The 14,454-nt window shown below is 46.2% G+C and overlaps 2 non-coding genes across 2 annotated transcripts; both read right to left on the bottom strand.

Moving 5' to 3' along the window:
• Positions 1–11,701: 11,701 nt before the first annotated feature.
• On the bottom strand, positions 11,702–11,773 carry TRNAH-GUG (transfer RNA histidin (anticodon GUG)). Its single transcript has one exon. It is a non-coding gene; the product is annotated as a tRNA-His (tRNA).
• A 2,398-nt stretch (positions 11,774–14,171) lies between these two features.
• On the bottom strand, positions 14,172–14,243 carry TRNAH-GUG (transfer RNA histidin (anticodon GUG)). The gene has a single exon. It is a non-coding gene; the product is annotated as a tRNA-His (tRNA).
• Between the last annotated feature and the right edge of the window lie 211 nt (positions 14,244–14,454).

The raw sequence follows: 14,454 nt of genomic DNA, 5'->3' as shown, positions 1-14,454 counted from the left end.
TACAGCTGTTATTGACCCTGTCCCCTTTGATTGCAGAGTTTTCTCCCTATAAGAAGTGCAGAGGCTCCCTCCGGGGTGCTAATAGTACATTTATTTTTTGCGCAGGAGAAGTGCTCTTCACCAATTGCACGTGCCAAATCACCTGAAGGCCACCACCATAAAATTCAGGCATTCATGTTCATGCGTCCTCCATGTTATGTCCTTATAAAGGGATGCATGTTCATGATGACTCCATGTCACACCTGCATACAAGGATGCATGTTCATGCCGCCTCGTTCTCTTGGCTTCATACAGGGATTTTATCTCCTCCCTGTCTCACCCTCATGCAGGGATGCATGACCAATGCTCCTTCCCTTCTCGCCCGCATACATGGATGCACGTTCATGTCTCCTCGTTCTCTCGGCTTCATACGGGGATTTTATCTCCTCCCTGTCTCACCCTCAGGAAGGGATGCATGACCAGTGCTCCTTCCCGTCTCGCCCGCATACATGGATGCACGTTCATGCCTCCTCCTTCTCTCGGCTTCATACGGGGATCATATCTCCTCCCTGTCTCACCCTCATGCAGGGATGCATGACCAATGCCCCTTCCTGTCTCGCCCCGCATACATGGATGCACGTTCACGCCTCCTCCTTCTCTCGGCTTCATACGGGGATCATATCTCCTCCCTGTCTCACCCTCATGCAGGGATGCATGACCAATGCTCCTTCCCTTCTCGCCTGCATACATGGATGCACGTTCACGCCTCCTCCTTCTCTCGGCTTCATACGGGGATCATATCTCCTCCCTGTCTCACCCTCATGCAGGGATGCATGACCAATGCTCCTTCCTGTCTCGCCCGCATACATGGATGCATGTTCACGCCTCCTCCTTCTCTCGGCTTCATACGGGGATCATATCTCCTCCCTGTCTCACCCTCATGCAGGGATGCATGACGAATGCTCCTTCCCTTCTCGCCTGCTTACATGGATGCACGTTCACGCCTCCTCCTTCTCTCGGCTTCATACGGGGATCATATCTCCTCAATGTCTCACCCTCACTTCCAACAAGTGTAACTTCTTGTTCTCTTTGACGTCTGGGGCATGGGTGGCTACTGCACAGCTCTAGATGTCGCCCACCTGCAAGGTGCTATGGAAAGCACTTTTCCACATTGGACGTGCTATATTAACCCCCTCTCCCCAAATACAATAAAAATAAAGAAATATATGTGCTTCCATAATGTCTACCTTCTAATGTTTCATATGTGTAAGCACATTGTCCTCCTCCTGACCACATTCTAAAACTATGTGCAAATTGTTCCTTCCATAAACTGTCACTTCCTTGGCCCTTTATTTATAATGACTGTTATACTCTCTCTCTTTCCGCCACAGTATAAAAAAGCCTAGCACACCTCATGATTGGACTAAGAAATTCCTGTCATTTAGTTGGAAATGATTTTCCCATTATCCCCAAAAACTCCTCACTGTGTCTAAGAACGCTTTTTTTCACAGGACAATACAGATCAGATTGACTTGAAAGGTCCTTTCACCCGACTACAGAATGCCTCTCATTCCACTAAAAGATACGCCAGTGCCTACAATAGCCTAGGACTAGACTATGAGTCCCAATGTAGAAAGACCACAAGTCCACAGATATGCCTGTTTATTTAAACATCTGTATTATCATCAGCGTGTTTACTGTAAAGGCGGGACATCGCGCTCTCTGTAACGCGCTCCATTGGCAACATCAGTTAAATGTCGTTGGTTCAATCCCTCGCGGATGTTGTTTTTATTCCCATTTGTAACTGGGAAATACTGTCGCTGCAATACATATGTCTTAATCAAGCTAGTGGTTATTGACGTAAATGGCAGTGTTATAATGTTTCATGTACTGCAAATGTCACCACATAATGCGCTCTTAATTAGATTTGGTTGAAATACATTACAGTCACCCGATGAAAAAGTGTGCAGAGAGCATTAAAGAAACAAAAGGTTCATAACAGTAACAGGACATATCGAATTGTTTCAGTCCTCCACAGAGATTGCCAATGTATTAATGGAAATTCTAAAATATTTGCCCAACTGCCGTGACATTGCCTCACCGCAATGCCGTGACTCGGATTCGAACCGAGGTTGCTGCGGCCACAACGCAGAGTACTAACCACTATAAGATCACAGCGAGCTACTTGGGCTGCTACCATGTGACGTTCCACCTCTATCATAAGCTGTACTCCATCTGTGATGTCATGACTCATGTTTGAATTAAAGGTTGGTTGTGATGTTATCCATGAGAATAAGTGGACACCTGATCCCCAGTCACTTATTTAAGATCTCAATAATCAAGTCAGAATCCAAATGAAAGTCATCAAAGTGGAGCCAATTAGAAATAATATAGTTACACAAACCTGGCAATGGTGCGGCAGCCAGGGCCGATAATGGCCCGCCAGCCTGAGAGCAGGAAAGTGTGAGAGCAGTGATGGTCTTGTGAGAGTTTACAGCTGTTATTGACCCTGTCCCCTTCCATTGCAGAGTTTTCTCCCTATAGGAAGTGCAGAGGCTCCCTCCGGGGTGCTAATAGTACATTTATTTTTTTGCGCAGGAGAAGTGCTCTTCACCAATTGCACGTGCCAAATCACCCGAAGGCCACCACCATAAAATTCAGGCATTCATGTTCATGCGTCCTCCATGTTATGTCCTTATAAAGGGATGCATGTTCATGATGACTCCATGTCACACCTGCATACAAGGATGCATGTTCATGCCGCCTCGTTTTCTTGGCTTCATACAGGGATTTTATCTCCTCCCTGTCTCACCCTCATGCAGGGATGCATGACCAATGCTCCTTCCCTTCTCGCCCGCATACATGGATGCACGTTCATGTCTCCTCGTTCTCTCGGCTTCATACGGGGATTTTATCTCCTCCCTGTCTCACCCTCAGGAAGGGATGCATGACCAATGCTCCTTCCCGTCTCGCCTGCATACATGGATGCACGTTCACGCCTCCTCCTTCTCTCGGCTTCATACGGGGATCATATCTCCTCCCTGTCTCACCCTCATGCAGGGATGCATGACCAATGCTCCTTCCTGTCTCGCCTGCATACATGGATGCACGTTCACGCCTCCTCCTTCTCTCGGCTTCATACAGGGATCATATCTCCTCCCTGTCTCACCCTCATGCAGGGATGCATGACCAATGCTCCTTCCCTTCTCGCCTGCATACATGGATGCACGTTCACGCCTCCTCCTTCTCTCGGCTTCATACGGGGATCATATCTCCTCCCTGTCTCACCCTCATGCAGGGATGCATGACCAATGCTCCTTCCTGTCTCGCCCGCATACATGGATGCACGTTCATGCTTCCTCCTTCTCTCGGCTTCATACGGGGATCATATCTCCTCCCTGTCTCACCCTCATGCAGGGATGCATGACCAATGTTCCTTCCCTTCTCGCCTGCATACATGGATGCACGTTCACGCCTCCTCCTTCTCTCGGCTTCATACGGGGATCATATCTCCTCAATGTCTCACCCTCACTTCCAACATGTGTAACTTCTTGTTCTCTTTGACGTCTGGGGCATGGGTGGCTACTGCACAGCTCTAGATGTCGCCCACCTGCAAGGTGCTATGGAAAGCACTTTTCCACATTGGACGTGCTATATTAACCCCCTCTCCCCAAATACAATAAAAATAAAGAAATATATGTGCTTCCATAATGTCTACCTTCTAATGTTTCATATGTGTAAGCACATTGTCCTCCTCCTGACCACATTCTAAAACTATGTGCAAATTGTTCCTTCCATAAACTGTCACTTCCTTGGCCCTTTATTTATAATGACTGTTATACTCTCTCTCTTTCCGCCACAGTATAAAAAAGCTTAGCACACCTCATGATTGGACTAAGAAATTCCTGTCATTTAGTTGGGAATGATTTTCCCATTATCCCCAAAAACTCCTCACTGTGTCTAAGAACGCTTTTTTTCACAGGACAATACAGATCAGATTGACTTGAAAGGTCCTTTCACGCGACTACAGAATGCCTCTCATTCCACTAAAAGATACGCCAGTGCCTACAATAGCCTAGGACTAGACTATGAGTCCCAATGTAGAAAGACCACAAGTCCACAGATATGCCTGTTTATTTAAACATCTGTATTATCATCAGCGTGTGACTGTAAAGGCGGGACCTCACGCTCTCTGTAACGCGCTCCATTGGCAACATCAGTTAAATGTCGTTGGTTCAATCCCTCGTGGATGTTGTTTTTATTCCCATTTGTAACTGGGAAATACTGTCGCTGCAATACATATGTCTTAATCAAGCTAGTGGTTATTGACAAAAATGGCAGTGTTATAATGTTTCATGTACTGCAAATGTCACCACATAATGCGCTCTTAATTAGATTTGGTTGAAATACATTACAGTCACCCGATGAAAAAGTGTGCAAAGAGCATTAAAGAAACAAAAGGTTCATAACAGTAACAGGACATATCGAATTGTTTCAGTCCTCCACAGAGATTGCCAATGTATTAATGGAAATTCTAAAATATCTGCCCAACTGCCGTGACATTGCCTCACCGCAAAGCCGTGACTCGGATTCCAACCGAGGTTGCTGCAGCCACAATGCAGAGTACTAACCACTATACGATCACGGCGAGCTACTTGGGCTGCTACAATGTGACGTTCCACCTCTATCATAAGCTGTACTCCATCTGTGATGTCATGACTCATGTTTGAATTAAAGGTTGGTTGTGATGTTATCCATGAGAATAAGTGGACACCTGATCCCCAGTCACTTATTTAAGATCTCAATAATCAAGTCAGAATCCAAATGCAAGTCATCAAAGTGGAGCCAATTACAAATAATATAGTTACACAAACCTGGCAATGGTGCGGCAGCCAGGGCCGATAATGGCCCGCCAGCCTGAGAGCAGGAAAGTGTGAGAGCAGTGATGGTCTTGTGAGAGTTTACAGCTGTTATTGACCCTGTCCCCTTCCATTGCAGAGTTTTCTCCCTATAAGAAGTGCAGAGGCTCCCTCCGGGGTGCTAATAGTACATTTATTTTTTTGCACAGGAGAAGTGCTCTTCGCCAATTGCACGTGCCAAATCACCCGAAGGCCACCACCATAAAATTCAGGCATTCATGTTCATGCGTCCTCCATGTTATGTCCTTATAAAGGGATGCATGTTCATGATGACTCCATGTCACACCTGCATACAAGGATGCATGTTCATGCCGCCTCGTTCTCTTGGCTTCATACAGGGATTTTATCTCCTCCCTGTCTCACCCTCATGCAGGGATGCATGACCAATGCTCCTTCCCTTCTCGCCCGCATACATGGATGCACGTTCATGTCTTCTCGTTCTCTCGGCTTCATACGGGGATTTTATCTCCTCCCTGTCTCACCCTCAGGAAGGGATGCATGCCCAATGCTCCTTCACGTCTCGCCCGCATACATGGATGCACGTTCACGCCTAATCCTTCTCTCGGCTTCATACGGGGATCATATCTCCTCCCTGTCTCACCCTCATGCAGGGATGCATGACCAATGGTCCTTCCTGTCTCGCCCGCATACATGGATGCACGTTCATGCCTCCTCCTTCTCTCGGCTTCATACGGGGATCATATCTCCTCCCTGTCTCACCCTCATGCAGGGATGCATGACCAATACTCCTTCCCTTCTCGCCTGCATACATGGATGCACGTTCACGCCTCCTCCTTCTCTCGGCTTCATACGGGGATCATATCTCCTCCCTGTCTCACCCTCATGCAGGGATGCATGACCAACGCTCCTTCCTGTCTCGCCCGCATACATGGATGCACGTTCACGCCTCCTCCTTCTCTCGGCTTTATACGGGGATCATATCTCCTCCCTGTCTCACCCTCATGCAGGGATGCATGACCAATGCTCCTTCCCTTCTCGCCTGCATACATGGATGCACGTTCACGCCTCCTCCTTCTCTCGGCTTCATACGGGGATCATATCTCCTCAATGTCTCACCCTCACTTCCAACATGTGTAACTTCTTGTTCTCTTTGACGTCTGGGGCATGGGTGGCTACTGCACAGCTCTAGATGTCGCCCACCTGCAAGATGCTATGGAAAGCACTTTTCCACATTGGACGTGCTATATTAACCCCCTCTCCCCAAATACAATAAAAATAAAGAAATATATGTGCTTCCATAATGTCTACCTTCTAATGTTTCATATGTGTAAGCACATTGTCCTCCTCCTGACCACATTCTAAAACTATGTGCAAATTGTTCCTTCCATAAACTGTCACTTCCTTGGCCCTTTATTTATAATGACTGTTATACTGTCTCTCTTTCCGCCACAGTATAAAAAAGCCTAGCACACCTCATGATTGGACTAAGAAATTCCTGTCATTTAGTTGGAAATGATTTTCCCATTATCCCCAAAAACTCCTCACTGTGTCTAAGAACGCTTTTTTTCACAGGACAATACAGATCAGATTGACTTGAAAGGTCCTTTCACGCGACTACAGAATGCCTCTCATTCCACTAAAAGATACGCCAGTGCCTACAATAGCCTAGGACTAGACTATGAGTCCCAATGTAGAAAGACCACAAGTCCACAGATATGCCTGTTTATTTAAACATCTGTATTATCATCAGCGTGTGACTGTAAAGGCGGGACCTCGCGCTCTCTGTAACGCGCTCCATTGGCAACATCAGTTAAATGTCGTTGGTTCAATCCCTCGCGGATGTTGTTTTTATTCCCATTTGTAACTGGGAAATACTGTCGCTGCAATACATATGTCTTAATCAAGCTAGTGGTTATTGACGTAAATGGCAGTGTTATAATGTTTCATGTACTGCAAATGTCACCACATAATGCGCTCTTAATTAGATTTGGTTGAAATACATTACAGTCACCCGATGAAAAAGTGTGCAGAGAGCATTAAAGAAACAAAAGGTTCATAACAGTAACAGGACATATCGAATTGTTTCAGTCCTCCACAGAGATTGCCAATGTATTAATGGAAATTCTAAAATATCTGCCCAACTGCCGTGACATTGCCTCACCGCAATGCCGTGACTCGGATTCGAACCGAGGTTGCTGCGGCCACAACGCAGAGTACTAACCACTATACATCACAGCGAGCTACTTGGGCTGCTACAATGTGACGTTCCACCTCTATCATAAGCTGTGCTCCATCTGTGATGTCATGACTCATGTTTGAATTAAAGGTTGGTTGTGATGTTATCCATGAGAATAAGTGGACACCTGATCCCCAGTCACTTATTTAAGATCTCAATAATCAAGTCAGAATCCAAATGAAAGTCATCAAAGTGGAGCCAATTAGAAACAATATAGTTACACAAACCTGGCAATGGTGCGGCAGCCAGGGCCGATAATGGCCCGCCAGCCTGAGAGCAGGAAAGTGTGAGAGCAGTGATGGTCTTGTGAGAGTTTACAGCTGTTATTGACCCTGTCCCCTTCCATTGCAGAGTTTTCTCCCTATAAGAAGTGCAGAGGCTCCCTCCGGGGTGCTAATAGTACATTTATTTTTTTGCGCAGGAGAAGTGCTCTTCACCGATTGCACGTGCCAAATCACCCGAAGGCCACCACCATAAAATTCAGGCATTCATGTTCATGCGTCCTCCATGTTATGTCCTTATAAAGGGATGCATGTTCATGATGACTCCATGTCACACCTGCATACAAGGATGCATGTTCATGCCACCTCGTTCTCTTGGCTTCATACAGGGTTTTTATCTCCTCCCTGTCTCACCCTCATGCAGGGATGCATGACCAATGCTCCTTCCCTTCTCGCCCGCATACATGGATGCACGTTCATGTCTCCTCGTTCTCTCGGCTTCATACTGGGATTTTATCTCCTCCCTGTCTCACCCTCAGGAAGGGATGCATGACCAATGCTCCTTCCCGACTCGCCCGCATACATGGATGCACGTTCACGCCTCCTCCTTCTCTCGGCTTCATACGGGGATCATATCTCCTCCCTGTCTCACCCTCATGCAGGGATGCATGACCAATGCTCCTTCCCTTCTCGCCTGCATACATGGATGCACGTTTACGCCTCCTCCTTCTCTCGGCTTCATACGGGGATCATATCTCCTCCCTGTCTCACCCTCATGCAGGGATGCATGACCAACGCTCCTTCCTGTCTCGCCCGCATACATGGATGCACGTTCACGCCTCCACCTTCTCTCGGCTTCATACGGGGATCATATCTCCTCCCTGTCTCACCCTCATGCAGGGATGCATGACCAATGCTCCTTCCCTTCTCGCCTGCATACATGGATGCACGTTCACGCCTCCTCCTTCTCTCTGCTTCATACACGGATCATATCTCCTCAATGTCTCACCCTCACTTCCAACATGTGTAACTTCTTGTTCTCTTTGACGTCTGGGGCATGGGTGGCTACTGCACAGCTCTAGATGTCGCCCACCTGCAAGGTGCTATGGAAAGCACTTTTCCACATTGGACGTGCTATATTAACCCCCTCTCCCCAAATACAATAAAAATAAAGAAATATATGTGCTTCCATAATGTCTACCTTCTAATGTTTCATATGTGTAAGCACATTGTCCTCCTCCTGACCACATTCTAAAACTATGTGCAAATTGTTCCTTCCATAAACTGTCACTTCCTTGGCCCTTTATTTATAATGACTGTTATACTCTCTCTCTTTCCGCCACAGTATAAAAAAGCCTAGCACACCTCATGATTGGACTAAGAAATTCCTGTCATTTAGTTGGAAATGATTTTCCCATTATCCCCAAAAACTCCTCACTGTGTCTAAGAACGCTTTTTTTCACAGGACAATACAGATCAGATTGACTTGAAAGGTCCTTTCACGCGACTACAGAATGCCTCTCATTCCACTCAAAGATACGCCAGTGCCTACAATAGCCTAGGACTAGACTATGAGTCCCAATGTAGAAAGACCACAAGTCCACAGATATGCCTGTTTATTTAAACATCTGTATTATCATCAGCGTGTGACTGTAAAGGCGGGACCTCGCGCTCTCTGTAACGCGCTCCGTTGGCAACATCAGTTAAATGTTGTTCATTCAATCCCTCGCGGATGTTGTTTTTATTCCCATTTGTAACTGGGAAATACTGTCGCTGCAATACATATGTCTTAATCAAGCTAGTGGTTATTGACGTAAATGGCAGTGTTATAATGTTTCATGTACTGCAAATGTCACCACATAATGCGCTCTTAATTAGATTTGGTTGAAATACATTACAGTCACCCGATGAAAAAGTGTGCAAAGTGCATTAAAGAAACAAAAGGTTCATAACAGTAACAGGACATATCGAATTGTTTCAGTCCTCCACAGAGATTGCCAATGTATTAATGGAAATTCTAAAATATCTGCCCAACTGCGTGACTCGGATTCGAACCGAGGTTGCTGCCGCCACAACGCAGTGTACTAACCACTATACGATCACGAAGAGCTACTAGGGCTGCTACAATGTGACGTTCCACCTCTATCATAAGCTGTACTCCATCTGTGATGTCATGACTCATGTTTGAATTAAAGGTTGGTTGTGATGTTATCCATGAGAATAAGTGGACACCTGATCCCCAGTCACTTATTTAAGATCTCAATAATCAAGTCAGAATCCAAATGAAAGTCATCAAAGTGGAGCCAATTAGAAATAATATAGTTACACAAACCTGGCAATGGTGCGGCAGCCAGGGCCGATAATGGCCCGCCAGCCTGAGAGTAGGAAAGTGTGAGAGCAGTGATGGTCTTGTGAGAGTTTACAGCTGTTATTGACCCTGTCCCCTTCCATTGCAGAGTTTTCTCCCTATAAGAAGTGCAGAGGCTCCCTCCGGGGTGCTAATAGTACATTTATTTTTTTGCGCAGGAGAAGTGCTCTTCACCGATTGCACGTGCCAAATCACCCGAAGGCCACCACCAAAAAATTCAGGCATTCATGTTCATGCGTCCTCCATGTTATGTCCTTATAAAGGGATGCATGTTCATGATGACTCCATGTCACACCTGCATACAAGGATGCATGTTCATGCCACCTCGTTCTCTTGGCTTCATACAGGGATTTTATCTCCTCCCTGTCTCACCCTCATGCAGGGATGCATGACCAATGCTCCTTCCCTTCTCGCCCGCATACATGGATGCACGTTCATGTCTCCTCGTTCTCTCGGCTTCATACTGGGATTTTATCTCCTCCCTGTCTCACCCTCAGGAAGGGATGCATGACCAATGCTCCTTCCCGTCTCGCCCGCATACATGGATGCACGTTCACGCCTCCTCCTTCTCTCGGCTTCATACGGGGATCATATCTCCTCCCTGTCTCACCCTCATGCAGGGATGCATGACCAATGCTCCTTCCCTTCTCGCCTGCATACATGGATGCACGTTCACGCCTCCTCCTTCTCTCGGCTTCATACGGGGATCATATCTTCTCCCTGTCTCACCCTCATGCAGGGATGCATGACCAACGCTCCTTCCTGTCTCGCCCGCATACATGGATGCACGTTCACGCCTCCTCCTTCTCTCGGCTTCATACGGGGATCATATCTCCTCCCTGTCTCAGCCTCATGCAGGGATGCATGACCAATGCTCCTTCCCTTCTCGCCTGCATACATGGATGCACGTTCACGCCTCCTCCTTCTCTCGGCTTCATACGGGGATCATATCTCCTCAATGTCTCACCCTCACTTCCAACATGTGTAACTTCTTGTTCTCTTTGACGTCTGGGGCATGGGTGGCTACTGCACAGCTCTAGATGTCGCCCACCTGCAAGGTGCTATGGAAAGCACTTTTCCACATTGGACGTGCTATATTAACCCCCTCTCCCCAAATACAATAAAAATAAAGAAATATATGTGCTTCCATAATGTCTACCTTCTAATGTTTCATATGTGTAAGCACATTGTCCTCCTCCTGACCACATTCTAAAACTATGTGCAAATTGTTCCTTCCATAAACTGTCACTTCCTTGGCCCTTTATTTATAATGACTGTTATACTCTCTCTCTTTCCGCCACAGTATAAAAAAGCCTAGCACACCTCATGATTGGACTAAGAAATTCCTGTCATTTAGTTGGAAATGATTTTCCCATTATCCCCAAAAACTCCTCACTGTGTCTAAGAACGCTTTTTTTCACAGGACAATACAGATCAGATTGACTTGAAAGGTCCTTTCACGCGACTACAGAATGCCTCTCATTCCACTAAAAGATACGCCAGTGCCTACAATAGCCTAGGACTAGACTATGAGTCCCAATGTAGAAAGACCACAAGTCCACAGATATGCCTGTTTATTTAAACATCTGTATTATCATCAGCGTGTGACTGTAAAGGCGGGACCTCGCGCTCTCTGTAACGCGCTCCATTGGCAACATCAGTTAAATGTCGTTCGTTCAATCCCTCGCGGATGTTGTTTTTATTCCCATTTGTAACTGGGAAATACTGTCGCTGCAATACATATGTCTTAATCAAGCTAGTGGTTATTGACGTAAATGGCAGTGTTATAATGTTTCATGTACTGTAAATGTCACCACATAATGCGCTCTTAATTAGATTTGGTTGAAATACATTACAGTCACCCGATGAAAAAGTGTGCAAAGAGCATTAAAGAAACAAAAGGTTCATAACAGTAACAGGACATATCGAATTGTTTCAGTCCTCCACAGAGATTGCCAATGTATTAATGGAAATTCTAAAATATCTGCCCAACTGCCGTGACATTGCCTCACCGCAATGCCGTGACTCGGATTCGAACCGAGGTTGCTGCGGCCACAACGCAGAGTACTAACCACTATACGATCACGGCGAGCTACTTGGGCTGCTACAATGTGACGTTCCACCTCTATCATAAGCTGTACTCCATCTGTGATGTCATGACTCATGTTTGAATTAAAGGTTGGTTGTGATGTTATCCATGAGAATAAGTGGACACCTGATCCCCAGTCACTTATTTAAGATCTCAATAATCAAGTCAGAATCCAAATGAAAGTCATCAAAGTGGAGCCAATTAGAAACAATATAGTTACACAAACCTGGCAATGGTGCGGCAGCCAGGGCCGATAATGGCCCGCCAGCCTGAGAGCAGGAAAGTGTGAGAGCAGTGATGGTCTTGTGAGAGTTTACAGCTGTTATTGACCCTGTCCCCTTCCATTGCAGAGTTTTCTCCCTATAAGAAGTGCAGAGGCTCCCTCCGGGGTGCTAATAGTACATTTATTTTTTTGCGCAGGAGAAGTGCTCTTCACCGATTGCACGTGCCAAATCACCCGAAGGCCACCACCATAAAATTCAGGCATTCATGTTCATGCGTCCTCCATGTTATGTCCTTATAAAGGGATGCATGTTCATGATGACTCCATGTCACACCTGCATACAAGGATGCATGTTCATGCCACCTCGTTCTCTTGGCTTCATACAGGGATTTTATCTCCTCCCTGTCTCACCCTCATGCAGGGATGCATGACCAATGCTCCTTCCCTTCTCGCCCGCATACATGGATGCACGTTCATGTCTCCTCGTTCTCTCGGCTTCATACTGGGATTTTATCTCCTCCCTGTCTCACCCTCAGGAAGGGATGCATGACCAATGCTCCTTCCCGTCTCGCCCGCATACATGGATGCACGTTCACGCCTCCTCCTTCTCTCGGCTTCATACGGGGATCATATCTCCTCCCTGTCTCACCCTCATGCAGGGATGCTTGACCAATGCTCCTTCCTGTCTCGCCCGCATACATGGATGCACGTTCACGCCTCCTCCTTCTCTCGGCTTCATACGGGGATCATATCTCCTCCCTGTCTCACCCTCATGCAGGGATGCATGACCAATGCTCCTTCCCTTCTCGCCTGCATACATAGATGCACGTTCACGCCTCCTCCTTCTCTCGGCTTCATACGGGTATCATATCTCCTCCCTGTCTCACCCTCATGCAGGGATGCATGACCAACGCTCCTTCCTGTCTCGCCCGCATACATGGATGCACGTTCACGCCTCCTCCTTCTCTCGGCTTCATACGGGGATCATATCTCCTCCCTGTCTCACCCTCATGTAGGGATGCATGACCAATGCTCCTTCCCTTCTCGCCTGCATACATGGATGCACGTTCACGCCTCCTCCTTCTCTCGGCTTCATACGGGGATCATATCTCCTCAATGTCTCACCCTCACTTCCAACATGTGTAACTTCTTGTTCTCTTTGACGTCTGGGGCATGGGTGGCTACTGCACAGCTCTAGATGTCGCCCACCTGCAAGGTGCTATGGAAAGCACTTTTCCACATTGGACGTGCTATATTAACCCCCTCTCCCCAAATACAATAAAAATAAAGAAATATATGTGCTTCCATAATGTCTACCTTCTAATGTTTCATATGTGTAAGCACATTGTCCTCCTCCTGACCACATTCTAAAACTATGTGCAAATTGTTCCTTCCATAAACTGTCACTTCCTTGGCCCTTTATTTATAATGACTGTTATACTCTCTCTCTTTCCGCCACAGTATAAAAAAGCCTAGCACACCTCATGATTGGACTAAGAAATTCCTGTCATTTAGTTGGAAATGATTTTCCCATTATCCCCAAAAACTCCTCACTGTGTCTAAGAACGCTTTTTTTCACAGGACAATACAGATCAGATTGACTTGAAAGGTCCTTTCACGCGACTACAGAATGCCTCTCATTCCACTAAAAGATACGCCAGTGCCTACAATAGCCTAGGACTAGACTATGAGTCCCAATGTAGAAAGACCACAAGTCCACAGATATTCCTGTTTATTTAAACATCTGTATTATCATCAGCGTGTGACTGTAAAGGCGGGACCTCGCGCTCTCTGTAACGCGCTCCATTGGCAACATCAGTTAAATGTTGTTGGTTCAATCCCTCGCGGATGTTGTTTTTATTCCCATTTGTAACTGGGAAATACTGTCGCTGCAATACATATGTCTTAATCAAGCTAGTGGTTATTGACGTAAATGGCAGTGTTATAATGTTTCATGTACTGCAAATGTCACCACATAATGCGCTCTTAATTAGATTTGGTTGAAATACATTACAGTCACCCGATGAAAAAGTGTGCAAAGAGCATTAAAGAAACAAAAGGTTCATAACAGTAACAGGACATATCGAATTGTTTCAGTCCTCCACAGAGATTGCCAATGTATTAATGGAAATTCTAAAATATCTGCCCAACTGCCGTGACATTGCCTCACCGCAATGCCGTGACTCGGATTCGAACCGAGGTTGCTGCGGCCACAACGCAGAGTACTAACCACTATACGATCACGGCGAGCTACTTGGGCTGCTACAATCGATCACGGCGAGCTACTTGGGCTGCTACAATGTGACGTTCCACCTCTATCATAAGCTGTACTCCATCTGTGATGTCATGACTCATGTTTGAATTAAAGGTTGGTTGTGATGTTATCCATGAGAATAAGTGGACACCTGATCCCCAGTCACTTATTTAAGATCTCAATAATCAAGTCAGAATCCAAATG

Source organism: Ambystoma mexicanum (assembly GCF_040938575.1).
Source record: "Ambystoma mexicanum isolate Mex_15411 chromosome 12 unlocalized genomic scaffold, UKY_AmexF1_1 Mex_chr12_unloc.1, whole genome shotgun sequence".
NCBI classification, from domain to species: Eukaryota; Metazoa; Chordata; class Amphibia; order Caudata; family Ambystomatidae; genus Ambystoma; species Ambystoma mexicanum.
The sequence above is the reverse complement of the archived record's forward strand: the minus strand, read 5'-3'. Positions and strand labels throughout refer to the sequence as shown.